This window comes from Anopheles maculipalpis, chromosome X (assembly GCF_943734695.1).
Source record: "Anopheles maculipalpis chromosome X, idAnoMacuDA_375_x, whole genome shotgun sequence".
In the NCBI taxonomy this organism is placed as follows: Eukaryota; Metazoa; Arthropoda; class Insecta; order Diptera; family Culicidae; genus Anopheles; species Anopheles maculipalpis.
The window spans coordinates 19,261,535-19,280,226 of record NC_064870.1 but is presented as its reverse complement, the minus strand read 5'-3'; the positions used below and the strand labels follow the sequence as shown (position 1 = coordinate 19,280,226).

The 18,692-nt window shown below is 40.3% G+C and overlaps 1 pseudogene; it reads left to right on the top strand.

The window, feature by feature from the left end:
- Nucleotides 1-14,737: 14,737 nt before the first annotated feature.
- Nucleotides 14,738-18,437, top strand: LOC126564390 (uncharacterized; annotated as a pseudogene).
- Nucleotides 18,438-18,692: the final 255 nt, after the last annotated feature.

Genomic DNA, 18,692 nt, shown 5'->3' with positions numbered 1-18,692 from the left:
AGCGATGGCTAAATGGACCCTCATGCGTGGAGTTAGCAAGGCTGATTTCGGTAACCACATACGAGAGTTAAATTATCAAGCTAAGCTCAAGGTCCGCGAAATAGCTGAACAAAAGAAACAGGAAGTCAAAGTCCAGAAGGCGGTCATCAAGCCGGTCAAATCCTCAACCAAGACCACCACCAGTAAGGTGAGTCGGGCTAAGAAGAGGAAGAATAAGACGGTCGAAAAGACAGACAAATTACCACAAACCAAATGTGCCTTAAAGCGCGAGTAAAACACGCTGGACGGCAGCGATATTTTGCATCCTCATCGGATGAGGACGCGGACCTACACAAAATGCTCGAAAGCGTGAAGCAGTACCGCAAGCGGCAGAAGAACGAAGGAAAACCGCCTGGCCAGAGGTAAGTTTAAGCGTCCACCACAAACTAATGATGCGAATAGCAACTTAAAGAGTTAATTCATTCTTACTCACTCCCTATTGGAATTTGATTTTTTTAATAACTCTATCTCTTTGGGGAATATTTCAAATGAATATTTCAGTACTGCAAGCCCATTATGGAACTTGGTAAAAAATGTAACGAAAATTTGCAATCAGTTAAATGGTTAAATGGTTAAACCAAGCAGTAATTAGAATAACTTCTGCTATTATGTTTGTGTTACTTCCGTTCTAATCGCTATTAAGGTGTGCTGATGTAAACAAGCACAGAAGAGAACGAAACCCTCAGAAGAGATTCCACCTTATAATCGCAATTTTCCCTCAATTTAATGTAACATGTGATTCGAAAGTTCCATTATATGGATCAAAAACCATGTAAATTTGATTTTAATGACCTAGTCGTTTATTGACTTAACTTATACGGAAAGAGGAATTAAGGTAGTCTCGTCGGTATTACCTCTCATAACTTCGATACGCCTCTCATAACAGCTGTAACAACTCGTTCCCCAAAAAAGGTGATAATTCTTTATGATGAGTTCATTTAAATCATTCTCTAGATTTTATTCCACTCCAGTCCAGTTAGCTACTCGGTACGCACAAAACTACCACAAACCTTCCTGTGTAAAAATTGTGGTAAAAATAGATTTTGTGTTTGGACTGTTTTTCGTTACAGCAGCTTTCTAGTCTCACCGTTAGCCGAGCCGGTGTGCCGGCTGAATCTCATCGCGGGCCGTACCCCCAAGCGAATCCTACGCAATCGTACACATTCAAGTTCAAGGCAAAAGCGTACCAAACAATCACCAACCATTAGTTCGGACCTCACCAATGTGCCTACGCTTGACGTGACGAAACAACGTACCGGTGATGCTAAGTTGTCGAAGCAAGCCCAACAACCGGTCGAGGAAGCTGTACTGTGAACAGGAAGCGACTGATTGAACAATCGTACAACAAGGTGGATGTATTGTCACCGGAGCTCGCAAAGAGCTGCACCATGAGATCGGATTGATTTGAGGACAATCCCCCCTCTGCCAGCACGCAGGATGAAGCGGCCGTGGATGGCATGCTGGATAAAGTGCACGGTAAAAAAAAAAAATATCATAAAGGACGGCCAGGCCCTATTGCTGAACGGTGAAAATTAGGCGAACAAATTTAGGGAATGAGAGAGAAGGAATTCTTCGTGTCCTCTCCATTATTTTAAACACCGTACGGTTTTTCTTCTAGGAACATTATTTTGTTAGTAGATTGTTGGTACGGTACAGGCTGCATTGTTAGAATTGTATCAGGTAGGAACCATTTAGGATTCGATGTTAGATGTTCACTGCCGTTGGATGACATTTCGGCTGTGGAATCATTGATCAGTATATTTCCTTCATTTATGCGTTTAATCAATCTGCTTGAATCAATCTCCTTGAATCCATCTCCTTGAACTTTACTACTTTAATAATACACAGAGCGAAGGTTCTCTCAGTATTTCGCTTTCACATGAGTAAAACTTTGTTCTACACAGGGTTTGACTATTTCGCAGGTATGCGTTTGATTCCGAATAAAATGATTGGTCTTTAACAGTATTCTTCTATCACGGTTTATAATGGAATCAATGTAGCTGCATTCATAGGATTGATGAGAGAATTGTGGAAACCTGAGTATAAAGATAAGATGCGTTGCATTCGTAGTTACTTGTGCAGTAGCTTGTGCAGTGCTGTTGAGTTGGGGATACTATTATTCTTCCGAAACTTCGATGTAGCGTTGATTCAAGCGAAAGCAATTCGTTATGGGATATGCCATGTTTTGCTGCTAATATAGCTCCTTCGAGAGCTTTTATATGAGTTTGTAAAATGTCAAGATTGGCTAGCCTCACGATTTTTTTTATTCATAAAGGACGGCCAGGCCGTATTGCTATTCTCCTCATGATTGGTTGAATGACTTTCTTTAACAAGGATTGAAGGATAGGAGCTTTCGCGTTTATTATTTGTTTTCCTTTTTTCGTACACATATTGATTAGGTTCGTAATCATCGTATTTTCCTTATTTTAACTTTCCATTTTTCTCTTCAAATAGTTTTATAATTTTCTTATCCAGCTCTCTCAATATTGTCCTATCTCTGAAAGACGTTTCTTCTGACATTTCACCGATATATATCTTCTTGGGAGTTTCCTTTGTGAAGGAGTGTATCGAATTATTATATTTGTACACAGCTTGCTGTATTAGAGTAGTTAAGCTCATATCTGGATTCAATGATCTCAAGCATCTAGCTATTTCTCTTATTGTCGAATGGCATATCTCAACTTGTCCATTGGTTTCGGACCTATTCACTGGTGACTTAAAAATTGTTACTCCTAGGTTAAACACTGATTGTTCTATAACATTAGACAAACGTACATTCGATGTCGAATATGATTTGTCTTGACGAACTCCAATCACATAACAATTGTAAACGAATCTTTTTAACACCTGATAAGGATTTTGATTTAATAAGCTTTAACTTCAGATACTTCGAAAACTTATCGATTGATGAAATAAACAAATGATTTGCATCGTAGGCAAAGATATCTATATGTACGATCTCTGCTGGATATTTAGTAATGGGTGTTTCCACTGGTATGAATCCGTGAGGTTTTCTCTCATATTTTTCTAATTTGTTCTCCATCGTTTTTCTCATCGCAGGAACATTTTTTTTAAACAAATTGTAACAAGTTCTCTTTTGAATTTCTGTATGCGAAATTGTGAATATTTTTATTTTCTTCTAATTATCTTTTTTCGTCTGTTAAATCTTCTAATTGTACTTGAGTTAATTTGGATTCTTGATAGCGCATCTGCTACAACTTTAGTTTTTCCAGGTTTGTTGCGTAACTCGTAATTATGTTTTTCTACGAAAGCTTTCCATCGTTTTATTTTGCGTTTTTTTTCTTTTTGGGGACATTGCGTATGTTAGGGGTTGATGGTCTATTAATATTACTAGACTTGCTCCGTATATAAAATTTCTTAGAGACTGGAGAGCCCACACAATGGCTAGCATTTCCTTCTCGTTTGTAGCATAATTCTCTTCGGTTTTGGAAAGTGTTCGATAGTTAAAAGTTATAGGACGATCTCCGTCGTGGAACTGTTGTGACAGTACTGCGCCGATTGCTTTATCCGATGCGTCTGTTGTTAACAAGAATGACTTCTGAAAATCTGGAAAAGCCATTATATCTTGAGATGCCAATATATCTTGAGATGATAATATGCATTTTTTTAATGTTTCGAATGCAGTCTTTGCATCTAGATCAAATTTAATAGATAAATTTGATTTTTAGGGATTTGGCGATGGCCATTCTGCCCTCTTAACAATCTCGTCATGGGTTTTGCTAATTGTGTATGATTCTTAATAAACCGTCGGTGATAACCTGAGATGCCTAAGAATGATTTTAGCTGTTTGAGATTGGTTGGTTCAGGGAATTTTTTAATCGCCCTTTTCTCAGCCTTTCTTTTTTTTTGTTTGGATTGAGTCCATCTTTCGATACAATAAATCCAAGGAATTGTACAGAATGTTTTAGAAATTTATATTTATCCGGTAAAATTTTGAAATTGGCTGCACTTAGTGTTAGCAAAAAAATAATAATGTCGTCAATATACACATGACAGATTTTTCCAAAGTGTTCTCGTTATGTATCGTCCATCACGCGTTGAAAAATTTAAGGTGCATTTTTAAGACCAAATGACATGCGTACGAATTCGTATTTACCATTGTTTATCGAGAAAGCCGTCGGCTCTTTTTCGGACATGGAGCAAACTTGATGCTATCTAGTTGTGAAAAATTTGTTTGAACTAAGGTTTGCTAGAATTGTTGAAGGGTCTGGAATAGGATATCAATCACTGATTGTTTTTGAATTTAGCTTTCGCTAGTCTACGACTAATATGTGTTTTTTCTCGTTGATTGCATCCATTTGTTTATGAACAATACATACTTGGGCGTTATATGGACATTTTGACGGTCTGATAATTCCATTACTGAGAAGTTTTGAAATTTGTTTGTTAACTTCTCCTTTTAATGCTTGGGGGTAAGGTTAAGTTTTACTGTAAACTGGTGTGTCATCTTTTGTTCTGATTGTAGCCGTTACTTGTGAGGTATAGTGTAGTTTTTTTTTATCGGGTGGTTGAAAAAAATCTTAGAATTGAGCTAAAACTTCATTTAGCTTTCGCCTCTCTTCTTCTTTTAGATGTTCGTCGCAGATTGTTGAAGTTATTTACTTCTTGCAATCGATATTCCAATAAAGGAATTTTGTGTGTTTCATCTATAACTAGTATTTGTTGGACTGGGTCTACTACTGCTTTTATATATCTCAGCGAGTCATATCCTATGATAGCATCAAATGTTTTTAAACATTCGAGATGAAAAAAGGTGCATGACGTCGGAGTATGGTTTGAATAATCGTGCTTGGGAGTATTTCTCTATTTTAACATCTCCTCCTATGAAGTGTATGTAGAATGGGTTTTCGACATTCTGCGAAATTTTTGTATGTATGAATACATTTGTATGAATAAAAAAATTTTTGTGAAATTTTTGTATGTATGAATAAATTTGTATGAATAAAAAATATTTTTGTGAAATTTTTGTATGTATGAATAAATTTGTATTTTGTATGAATAACATCTTATTCGACCTAGTGTCAACCAAAATTTTTATCGGTTGTTCTCTGATACCATAATTTATGAAATATGGTAACTTAGACGTTGGTCTAAAAACGAGACGCTGGTCTGCTTTTTCTTTGGCATTAAAATTACCATCGGTTTGTCTTTCTACTTTGTGGAAGCAGGTACCTAATGATCTTGATTCTTCGTGGATATAGGGCTGTTGTGTGTTTGTAAGTTATTAACTCTTGGTATTTTTGGGGGTCTATTGTTTCCTGAAAAACTCGGCCTGTTTCCATAATTCACTTGTCTTGATCTTATGGCTCGGTCAGCCTCCATTGGTTCTGGTGGTAGTTAGCGTGGGAAAGCGTTATATTGTGGGAAAGTGTGGGAGTGCATATTCTTATTATGGAATTGATTAGGTCGTTGTTGGTGATTCACTGGTCGAACTATATTAAAATTCCTGTATGGTTGTGGTTGCGGTGGTCTCGGTTGATTCATATGATTCTGATAGTTCCCTTTTTAGTAATGGTGGTGGCAGAGGAATAAGATTTCTGGGGGCTGCAGGTGGTATGTTAACACGTGGTCTTGTTAACATTTTTCTACATTCGACGTTTTGGAAAGATATACAATAGCTTACGCTGCTGCCAATGATATAAATTCGTAATTTCTTATGAACCTATATACGTCTCCATCTAAACATCTTATGAAAGCATCTATTACTTTCTTGTTGTTAGTCTTTTCAAGAGCTCTAGAAGATTCTGGATGTGAGAATCTTTCATCGGTTTTTATCTGATTTGCTATAAGTGAAAGTAGTCTGTTCACCTCATCGTAGTATGTTTCTAATGATCGACCCTGTTGGTAGGCACTCATTTATGGGAAATCGAGTGTCTCCAGATTTCTTTTCAGATTCAGATTTTTCACCATACTATGTGATAAGCGTTCGTCATATCATATACCAGTTAATGCTCACATTCGATGCAACTAACGCATCGTTAGTTTCTTCTCGAATTTTCCTTCTCGTAAATTGCATTTTATGTGAAATTTTTTCTGATTTTCCTCATTGTCGATGGGTGAGGTCTGGTATAGCCTAATCATTCCATCTACGTTACTGATCCAACTGTTAGATCTCCACAAAAAACGGGAAGATCTATTACTACACCTAGAATCTTTTCGAAAGATTCCGGATTTTGCTCTGCCGTCTTGCCCAACAAAAAAGAGTGGCGGATCTATATACTCGTCTGTTTGTTTCGCTTCAGCACTATTATGATTTTCTTCGCTCTCCTCTTACGGGGCTGATTTTGGTGCACGGGACTCCAGTAATTTTTAGTGACTTCCTTCCTTCTCAGTGTGTTGGAGTTGTCCGTTTCCTACGGCAACGAGTTATCGGCTTCTACCGGCTACTTGGGCACCGATCAACACGGCTGTGATTTGCGATCGGGAAGAATATTCTCGCGACACGGTGTGATTAACACTCTAACGTGATCACTATACGGCACTTGCGACACGGTGTGTTTTCATTATAACATGATCACTACGCGCACTTTGAGGTTCCTATTCAGGCGCCAGCTCATATTTTTCAATACCCTTAGGGCATAACAACATATCTTTATTTAAACTTAAACTGGAACTAAGTCCAGTACGCTTAACTCTTAGCCTCTACTATTCACTGAACGTATTCACTAGATGTCTAAACAGAAACTGTCTCTGCTTTCTTCCCTGATCGGTCCCTATTTATGTGTTTGGACTGTTTTGGGAACGTCACGTTGGAGTGCCACGCGCGTTGGTGTCTGCTTGCTGCATCGTCCTATGGTGGAGAAGAAGAATGGCATTCACTGTTACCATGTGATGGGGAAGAAGAATTTCGGACTTATAATCGCGACGAGAACGGAACAACGTGATTACTAGCTGTGCAGAGCAATGTCTTTCTTTTATCTGACTGTCCAGGCATTCTGAAGATTCTAGATGAGAACGTTGGATATTCACAAGGAATATCCCTTACAGGCATGTTGGAGGTTTGAGAACTTACCTTGGGTAGGAGGACACTCAAACCTCTAGAAAGAATTGAACACAAGGTTTAGCTTGTTGCACATTCTCTCTAGGCTGCTCTCTCTCTCTGTCGAAGGTTTCCTAGACCGCTTTATTTATAACCAATTCTTACAATAGCTTTTGCTCGTTTTTTGTAACCAAAGATTGTTTCTTAGTGGTTTTTATTATTGTTATTGTATTTTGTACAAAAATATTTACGTACGCACAAAATGTGTCGCGGTGCGCTCGATTGCTGCACTTGCAAGAAATGTGTCGCTATTATTGAACTGATCGATCGGAGCAGTGCGATTGATTACTGAGTCTGCCGGATGCTGTGCCGGATATCATTTGTCGTTTGATCTATCTGCTTGCTATGGACTATGCATGCATGAAGTTACTTGTTTTGTGTTGCTGACCACTGTCTAGACTCGCTTGTTGTTTCGAACTGATATCATATTCCATTAAGTCACTCGTTAGCCGAGTGCGCTGGTCAGTGTTTGAATGTTGATGTTAAGGCGTTCACTTGGTTAGAATGGCTGAATGTACATTTCTTGCGTTTTTAGCTGTAGAGTTCTTACAAATTGTTCACCGTTTTTATTAAACCGTTTCGTTCGGAGGTGCGATCGCAACTTCCTCCCATCTCTCTCTCTCTCATCTGCTCTCATACATAAAACATTCCTACATCCTTTACCTGCCCCAAAGAATTGATTAGTTCTGATATATGTATCTATTGAATTAAGTTTGATATTTAACAGGCAACCTTATTGATCTTTTTGATCGTTTCGCTGGTGGCGATTTGCTTTTCTTTCTAACACTCTCTTTTGTATCCGTAATTGTTTCCTCATCTTTGTCTAATCTTTTAAAAGTATAGTTTTTATCGTCTGCTGTAGGCCATTTCTTCAAATGTGCTACCGAACGCCGATATTCAACTCCATCTCTGCTTTGTACAATGACGTCGCTTCCGCTTAGTTTAACAACTTTAAATTTCTCTGAGCAAAATTTTGGTTGAATTTTCCCCGCTTCGTAGTTCCTAATCATTACATCATCACCGACGGCTAACTCTGAATGCTTTGCATGTCTTCTTTTATCCGCGTACAGCTTTTCATGCATTTTCTTTATCCTATCCCTATCGCTTACTCCCTGATCCCGATTCCAAAACCGATTTGTTCTTAAAGACGGTAAAAGATCTTTTACCGGCCTTCCCGTTAAAAGCTCCATTGGCGATTTGTTAGTCACGGAATGCGGTGCTGTATTGTATGCGTACACATACTCTTCTATTGCTTTTCTCCAATCTTGTTTTAGCGCCTTGGCAATCCGCAGAGTCCGTAGTATCCCTTGGTTCTGTCGTTCCACGAGTCCATTCATTTGGAGCCAGTACTGAATGGTCCGAACAAGACGTATGTTCCAACTGCGGCAATAATCCGAAAACTCTTCGCTCGCAAAAGGTGGTCCATTGTCCGATCGAATTGTCTCCGGGTACGTGTGATGTCTAAAAATAATCTCAAGACAATTAATAGTTTTTGCTGCACTAGTAGAATTAATTTCCGTTACTGTAAGGAATCGACTATCACCAGAAATGTGGTGCATTTCTTGGCTGTAAAGAAATCCATAGCCAACTCCTGCCACGGTCGAGCTGGCATTTCTTTCGGTTGCATAGGTTCTGGTGGTCCTTGTCGGCTTACTAGGGCACATCCGGCACACTCTTGAACGCGATTTTCAATATCTCGGTCCATGTGTGGCCATCAAACTTTTTCTCGAAGATTCCGTTTCATCGCTACAATTCCTGGGTGACCACGATGGGCTATATCCAGAGCTCGTTGTCTCAGCTTTGAGGGCAATATGATTCTGTCTTCTCCAACTACGACATTATTGGATGCTCCTAATTCCTTTGAGAAAGCCTGATAGGCGTATAATTCTGGCGGCCACTGTTGACTTTCAATTGCTTGACAAACTTGTTTCAGCGTCTCGTCTAGTCTGGTTTCCTGTCTAATTTCTTCTAGCGTTATGGCCATATTTCCTTCTCCGATTTCACAAATATAGTGATCTGTCGTTTCATCAAACGGTTTGTCCGATTGAGGGCATAGTCTTGATAAAATATCAGAAATATTGCTCGTACCCGGAATGTGTACTACTGAGAAATCGTAGGGTTGAAGTCGGAGTGCCTATGCTTCTGCGCGCGAACATGCACGTCGTCCTTCTTGATATTTCGGTTTTATGATCCGTGAGAACCGTAAAATGTTTACCAAAGAGGTATGGATAAAATTTTTCCACCACCCAGACGATGGCTAACGCTTTTAACGATGGGTTTGAGGGTAAATTTTCTTCGTTTTTGTGAGTGCCTTTGATGCGAAGCTTATTATTCTTGCTTTGTCGCTATTGTCACGTTGTGTTAGAACAGCCCCAAGACCTACAGGCGATGCATCGACGTATAGTTCAGTTCTATCCTTTGGGTCAAAGAATCCTAGACGATGAACAGCGCTTGCAAGTTTTCTCGAGAAATGTCCAACCTTTCCACAATTGTGGCACGTTGCACCTCGTGCTGCACACTCTTTCGATTCCCGTTGATGCCTCCATGATCCACAACGATTACACTTAGAATAAGTGTTCCGCTCCTCGCCACGGAAATGTTGGTCTAGTTGTACAAAACGCCTTTCAATTCGCACTGCCATTTGCTTCACGAGCAACACTTCTCCTGGTTCAGCTCCGAATCGTTGTGTCTTTTCTTTTTGTTTTTGAAGCACTTCGCGGTTTATTGCGTAGTTAATAAGAGAATCTAACTCCATTGTGCCTTCTAAGCCTTTATCCCGCACTCTTTCATCTCGTGCACCAACGGTAATTTGTTGCAGTATTTCCTTTGGTTCGCGGTCTTTGAATTCACAACATGCTGCCTGCGTTCGTAATCGTAACACGTAAAAATTTGTGGCGATCGGATGTAAGCTGCGATAAAAAGTTCACCCTAGGTAAGCGCGTTAGCCTAAACTTAGCCTGGACACGAACAAGGTCCAGAACAAAAGAGGGAACAAATGGAAGCGACATCAGGATGGCTTGTGACACGTCCAGCCAAATATAAAAACGGCGACATGTCCTCACCAAGGCAGTCTAGCTTCAACATCGACTTACGAAGGACCTCCCGGTGGAACTAGAAGGAAGGAAGAACCCGTGACAACCAACCTAGAAGGAAGGAAGAACCCGTGGCAACCAACCAAGAAGGAAGGAAGACTCTTGACGCCAACTGGAAGGAAGGAAGGAAGGAAGGAAGGGAAGGAAGAAGAGAATAAAAATAGAGTGTTCAGCCCCTAACCTCTAAAAATTGAACGGCTCCTCGGGCTTCTGTCGAATTGAACGAAATAATTCAAGCTCAATTCGTTCATTTCGTTTTCCCACAAAAAACGCGTTGAGTCGCTTGACAGCGTTATCAAACTCGGGTTCTTCTACCGGAGCAAACGGAATTTTGGTAGGTCCTGGATGAATTTCGCCTTCTACTGATGCCAAATGATGATAAATTCTCTGCAGTCTTCTACCACCTCGAGCTAGCATGTATAATAGCTTTTCATGCTGCGTCGAAAATTGTTGCAGCTCGAGTATGATTTCGCATGCCCGAAACCATTCCTCCCACTCCCGGCGTAATCCAGAGCTATTCACCGCATCATTGAATGGGTCTAAATGATATTTACTTTCTTGAGACATTATAACGTATCCCAAACACGCGTTAATTGATTTTTTGATTATGTATGGCACTTTTCGACCTTCCAATACGACTGGACAAATGCTTCTAAAGATCAATCTCTTAAATATGCTTATATGGAACAATCGACTGTCTCATCGCCATAGTAGTGGTCGCTTAGGCTTCGCGCCTTTTATGATCGTAATGATCAGAAACAAAAACAACAAACAATTATTAGAACTAACACACCTTTGTTATAATAATGGCATATGGCAGTGAGCTTCGGCATGAAACCGGACCCGCATTTTGTATCAGTATTACCAACAAACACACTTACCATTATGGTAGTGTTTTACTGTGCGCTTCGAAATTTTCCCGGTCGCCGTCTCTTTTAGTATTAAAGTTTGTCCTTCTGGTCAAACCCACACAACTCTCACTCTTGTAACGTTGTTTGAGTGTGTGCTTCGGCTATGAACCGGACCCGCATGCTCTCTCATTACCAATACACACTTCCTCCACACACCATCTGCCATCTACAAGAACACAACTCAAGACACGGGGTGATTCAATTCCTCCTTCTGCTCTCATACATGCTACATTCCTACATTAACTAATGTAGGTTATTTGTTAAATTGGTGAATTTCTGCTCAACGTATAATGCTTTGTAACGCTTGTTGGATGCGAGATAATGTATACGCTAGTGGGATGTTTAGAAGATATGCCACAGTCCGGTGCGCGATGCAGTTCTCACGGTGCTGCAGGTTCTGGTAAGTCTGTACGTGGCCAGTGCCGTCTTTCGTCTACCCTTGGTCAATGCGCATTTGCAAGTTGTTAATGTCGTCTAAATGGTTTTGCGTTCTTTGTCTGGATAACGTTGTGTTCTAACTCCTCCTCTCTTAAGTGACTTTGCCCTCAAAGTCTGTTGATAGCATGGAACGATATGGGTCTGCTGACGAAGGTTTCTGCATGGGTGTCGGCTCGTCGTTGCACGTCTGACATCGAAATGTTTAGCTGGATTTTTCTTCTTCTAATTCTGATGAAGAGATAAAAAAAGTGTTGCGCTTGATATCAAAATAATAGTTGTCCAAATAGATTCATCTTCCATGTGAGGGAATTATTGACTTGGCTGATGCCTAATGCGATGCGTAACATCTCTCGATGTTATAGCGTCATGTTCTGAAGATGCTTAATTGATGGGTTATCTTGCAGTCCGACTTCGTTGACTATGAGACCGAGGGCGGAATGATATAGTTTTCCGGCAATAGGAACGTCTACGTTGGAAAAGAGTTCTCCATCGATCAAGATCAGGAAAGTTATCGTAGAAACACCATTTTTCGTGGAAACGTTAGGATCGGACCACCCACCGCGAAGTTATCGCCGATTTTCTGGCTTGGATCAATTTGTTTTTTTTATTCATCCAGAAAAATGTGGCAAGTGCTACCTCCTGGTTTGAGTTCTTGCCTGGCATTTCAACTGGTAGAATGTGGAAATTTTTCAAACGCATTTTTGACTGCTACGTTATGAAAAAGACAATCCTTTGCTTCGGAAAAACCGCAACGAATAAAAGTTTCTTTCTCGTTTTGTTAGTCAAATCAAATCAAAGTTTGACTCAGTTTAATTTTCTTATTTGAAGAATATTCCGTTGATTTTAAATTAAAAAAAAACGCCAAATCAATTCTAACGTGAGAATCCACCCTGCTGGTATAAACGTTACAACCACTTGATATATTCGTTTTGTTTTGAATAGGCGTTTAAAGCACAGAAGAAGCGAAACATATTAAATTTCAATCATATTTGCTACTCAAATTTTTATTCAGTGAAAGTATTAGCTTTACCACGACATCCATTTCTTATTTAGTTATTTTCTAAATTTGTTTTTTCGCTGAGTCGGAGACGATCTTGGCACTGAATGATCTAATGTTTATAACTCAAATTTTATCATCTCGTGGGCCCGAACGTTCGTCTCGAAAACCAATTATTTATGTTCATTTTTGTCGTATTTAACGCCACAATAGAAGAAACGCGCTAGTCATGCATTTGCTGCGCCAATTCGGTTTCGCGAAGTGCTTTGACCCGTTTTCTCGCACCTAATGAATAAACAAACAAGTGGAGTCGACATGCGGTTGCAGTCGACATAACACGCGGATTGTTCGTTTGATTTGAATTGAACGCGTGCATCGAATTGATGGCACAATGCTGTCTATGGGAAGGCGGCTGTGAGATTACAGTCTACACACAGCATGTCACACATGCAGTATACACACACATGGATGCATGCACTTTACACACAAAGCTGAACGCTCGGTAGTTTAAGGGTGGTTCTAGAACATAAATAAAGAAACCCAAAGCTTTAACATATGCTAGAATTTGGATACACTCAGAATAAGCCCTAAATATCAACCATTTTGCCTATTTCTTTGCTTCTTTGTGAACGATTATCTTTAGCTGGATAGTATTTAGCTAACGATTATCTTAGACGGTATATATGGCGATATTTTGTTTCGATTCAGTTCCGACGCCAGTAGAATCCAGAAGAATGTCTATGAAATCGAATTTGTGATATACAATGAACCATACCAAGTTGCAAACAAATGGAAGTAAATCTATTTTTGGAGAGTTTGTTTATATTATTATTATTATTATTATTATTATTATTATTATTATTATTATTATTATAATTATTATTATTATTATTCTTATTATTCTTATTATTATTATTATTATTATTATTATTATTATTATTATTATTATTATTATTATTATTATTATTATTATTATTATTATTATTATTATTATTATTATTATAATTATTATTATTATTATTATTTTTATAATAATAATAATTATTATTATTATTATTATTATTATTATTATTATTATTATTATTATTATTATTATTATTATTATTATTATTATTATTATTATTATTATTATTATTATTATTATTATTATTATTTTTATTATTATTATAATTATTATTATTATTATTATTATTATTATTATTATTATTATTATTATTATTATTATTATTATTATTATTATTATTATTATTATTATTATTATTATTATTATTATTATTATTGACAATACGGCACTGGACCGTCATTATTAATTATAAAATTAAAAATTATTATTATTATTATTATTGTTATTATTATTATTATTATTATTATTATTATTATTATTCTTATTATTATTATTGTTGTTAGTCCTGTTGCCTCGCGGGTTTACAGAATTCACTTATTCGCTAAAACCAAACCTAACTTTGCTAAGCGGGAGTTAGGATATAAGGGAGGAAGAAAGCTGGGAAGAATGTTTAAGACGGGACCGGAAGGTAGAAAAACTTAGGTGAAAGTCGAACATATGGGCCACGGAATTGATTTGACGAATAGCACACACGAAGGGGTATTTGCGCCCTGCTGAGGTACGACGACTTGGGATCGCAAGAGGGGGACGATTACGAAGGACACGGGAAGGGATGTAAAATGGAACACATGATAACCAAGCAGGAGCATCGGTATGACCGAAAAGGAGAGCGGCAATAAAGGTTGATTGGGCCTGGGAACGGCGAGTTTCCAACGAATCCAGCTTCAGCAGCTGGCACCTGACAATTTTACCAAACTTTCATGTACTTGTTCGCGGGGCTTGGTGGAAAGAGAAAGATGATACGCGAGAGCAAAAGGGGAAAAAACACAATGCACCACCAAAACATCGCGTTGTTGCGGCTCAACGCTGGATCTAAAACGTCAAAGTCAACCTTCTTCTTCTTCGTGTGTGAAAACGTCAATCTGCCCTGAGTGAGCCAACCTCCTACGCTGCCTGTCTGCCATGACTGAATGTGTGTGTCAGGTGAAATGAGTTGTTTGCCATCAACGTTAATCGGTATTTAAACTTGCTTTGTTTTATATTGCCAAACGTGTCTTATAGCTTATTAGGAAATAGAACAAGGAAAAAAACTGATTCCGGGATACGGGCGGGTAGCAGTAAAACTTCCGCTTGCGAATGGGTTTATTGTGGCGCAGCTATGGGCTTTTCGCTGTGGTTACGCTGATGGGCATGTTGGCCCAGTACGAATGGTAACCAAAGGACGCGTTCGATGAAATAAAGGCACGCTTCGATAAGGTGAACGTCGACAACTGTCCCATTCTACTGCCGAGGGATTTAACCTTGCCTGAGGAAAGCGTTTACCATCTACCGAACATCAAGGATGTAAACATTAATCCCCAACCGAACGGCCCTGCTGCACCTGCACAACATGGCTCTGAGTCGTGCGTTCTGCTGGAGATACATCTTGCAGAGTCGTTTCATTCGGCCAGTCATCAATGATACGTACGATCCCGGCATGATGTACTACTTCTTGTCGACCGTCGCGGACGTATCCGCCAACAGGCACATTAACGCTTCCGTCATCTATTTTGCCGTACCTACCGGGAGGATAATTTTAACGATCCAATTCATCTGCAGAAAATTTTCACTCAAGAGTTCCAAACTGGGGATCCTTAGTTGATTGTAAACAGTAGGCTGTGCATGTAAAAGAGGAAAATGCGTTGAAAGTTTCTGTGTCCAATATTCTTTTCACCATTTCATAGGTACACGGCCGTTTCGGTGTTGGAAATGGATTCGAACGAAACGATATAAACCAATGTCCGAAGGGTGAAGGTAACAAGAGTCCAAACATATTCGCGGACACGGCACGCTACAAGAATGAAACGACTGAATGCGAACCGATCGATGGGTGGGGATTCCGGCGCAGTGACTATCAGTGTCGATGTAAGCCGGGTTATCGCTTACCGGGTGTTGGAAGAAGGCCCTACCAGGGGGAGATACTGGAGCGTGCATCTGACGAGCAAATTTACAATGGGTTTGGTTGTGTGAAAGTTGGATGTAAGTACGATTTAGTTCTTCATTTGCACTGTCTTCATGCAGGGCCCTTACTTACGTTACTTCCGTTCACATTCAATTGCAGGGGTTCAAAAGGTGCCGATCAAATGTTTCCGGGCACCTACATACGTGCGCGAACAGTATCTCAACCGGTATTACGAGTATACGACCGGTCCGAGCTCGCTTCCCTCTCACAAGCTAAACATATACGAGGTCCTGAAGGTTATTTTGGGCGTAAATGCATGCTCGTGCAAAAACTACCACCCGCAAGATCTGATGCTAAAGGGCGAGTTCGCCTACGAAACACAAAAGCAGTTCGAAAATGAAGCTATAAATGCAATCCGTTTGGCGAACTTTATCAGTGCCTTCCTGCAGATAGTGGATCCGTGTAAACTTCTACTCGGGCAAGCGGTTTGCCGACAAACCGTTGACTGAAGATCAAATGATGGGTGAAATGTTGGCGCTAGTTCTGGGTAATACACGCATCTGGTCGGCCGCTATGCTGTGGGATCGGCGCAAATTCCCCAACCTTACCCTGTTCGGACCGTACGCGTACAAGCGCGAGCTGAACACGCGCAAATTCAAAATGGAAGATTTGGCCCGGTACAACAAAACGGGCGAAGAGTACATCGATAAACCGTTCTTTCTGAACTGTTTATCGATCGTGGCCCACCGCTGAAACAGCGGTGAGCCACGAATTTCGATTCGCTCGACAAGTACAACTTTAAGATACGGTTGCGCCACAATGAGACGGACGTGTAAGCACAACGGTACAACCATTACCCGAATTTTTACCACACGGCCACAATGGATCATGGCTATTGGACGACGTCCGAGTACGACTGCAAGGGATACGTGAAGAAGTGGCTCATAACGTACGCGGTACCATTCTTCGGCTGCGACAGTCTGAAGGCGAAGCAGGAATTCAAGTAAGTGTTTTTTTTTTATATTTTGCTCACTGTAGGCAGCGTGTCTGTTAAGGCGGAAATGCAGTTTTACCCCCTTTTTTATTGCTTTAAACTGTGCCACTAACTAAGCTGGTTCGTTTTCTGTCTTTCATCTGCACGTCGTAGGGGAATCGTTGCAGTTTCAATGAACATGCTCCAGCTGGATATCAACCAATGTCCGGATGATTATTATAAGCCGAATGCATTCAAAAACACTCACAAATGCGCCGAGAAATCTTCATACGTAAGTATGAAGATTTCGCTTTCGCGGCTGCGTTTCAGTTTTCTCGGTCAACCATCCGTTTCTGTCCCCCCGGTGTGCCTACCGCTGGGGTTGGGTTTTGATTTCATCCTTTGCCCTTTTATCCGTCTCAATCGCAACCGAAGCGCAGAGGAAACGAATATGCTTCTGCATTTGTTTGTTTTTTGTAGTTTCTGTGTCTATAATTGCAACCATCGGCACGGTGAAACCTGAAGAAACCGCTTTTGTTCTCGGATAGACGAGAACAAACTGGGAACATAGAAAACTAAGGCTGCTTGCATAGAAAATGGCTGCCTGCACCAAAGCGCAACGACAAGCGCATTGATTGGTTGAACATGCACTGGTTGAACATGCACTAGAAATAAATTTAAATAATTCTTTCAATATTCAATAAACAGCACTTTAGCGAACAATATCTTCAACGGTGGCTATGTGTTGGTGCAGTGTAATCATACACTAACCACTAATCATTTCAATCGTGTTTCTAAAACATTGGAAACATCGTTTTTCAAACCGCAGGAAACTGAACAGCGGCGTGTGTGTGTGTGTGTGTGTGTGTGTGTGTGTGTGTGTGTGTGTATTTTACGTGGTTCTAAACGCTTGCACGCATTTCGTTTCAACAGACCGGTAACTGGAATATACGGATAATTGTTCGCCGGATGTAAATGAGAAAAAAGCAACAATGGATTCGGCCCAGGAAGCATTCGCTCAACATCTAGCGATTATGGTGTACAGTAAGTAGTAGCGCCCCCGGGTTTTTCCGGCTTCCCCGTCTGGCCAGAATATATGAAATTCAAGTTTTTGCTCCCATTTGCAGACTATCTGCTCGAATGGCGAATAAACCTGTCCCGTGCTGGCTAACGAATATCAAACCCCAGGCCCAGTCGATCATTCCTTACCGTCGCCTGCACGATACGATGTGGGAACATACTGAGCTGCTCGACACAAGTGTAAAATGGTTCCTCTAGCTATAGCCTCCGAAATGTTCTACCAACCTTGTCTTTACAATTCCGTCTCCCGTTTTTTTTCCACAGTGCGCCGAACAATTTAGTTGTTCCACAAGGAAGTGCCGATACCGATCGAAGCAACCAGCTGGTCTAAGATAAAATTTATCCCGGAATATTTTTGCATTTAGAGTGCGGCCCCACCTACCGAAGCTGGCGATGGTGTTAAGCCAGCCACGGGCACGGACGTCAATTTCGTGTATGATCCAGCAACGGAACCAATCTCAACGGGCAGCACCATTAATTTGAATGAGCAAAGTTTTGACCTCAGTATATTTATTCAGCCAGTTATGCTGCATACTCCCTCACCGGAACCAGATACCAACAACGCGAACGAACAAAACACCACCGGAACACCAGCGCTGATGTACCTGGGAAGGGATGGACAGCCGCAACTTCACACCATTTTCATCTCGATGGAAAGTAACGGGCAGCAGCAACAACTTGCTGACGTTGAACAAACTAATACAACTATTACCTATATTGCTTTAAATAAGCATGAGAAACCGGTTGAATTTAAATCGCAAACGGTGGAACGATCGGAGCAACAGCATACGTTGCGCAACCGACGGATGCGAATGATCCCGCTCCAGAGCCAGCACACTTAAATCCGGAACCCACTGCTCCGACTTCCCAACCTCCCGATGCTGGAAGTGATTGATTCCAGCTGGAAATGAATGAATGGATATCGATTTTACCCCACCGCAATCGTTGCTGGCAGAGCAAGAGGAAAGTCAACCAGAGCGAAAGGAAAATCAACCCGAGCCAGAGGAAATCATCACAGCATCGGAGGAGCCAGAGACCAAATCGCCACCGAAGTTCATCGAAGATGCGGTAGAAACGGTCTCCAGAAGCAGGCTGCA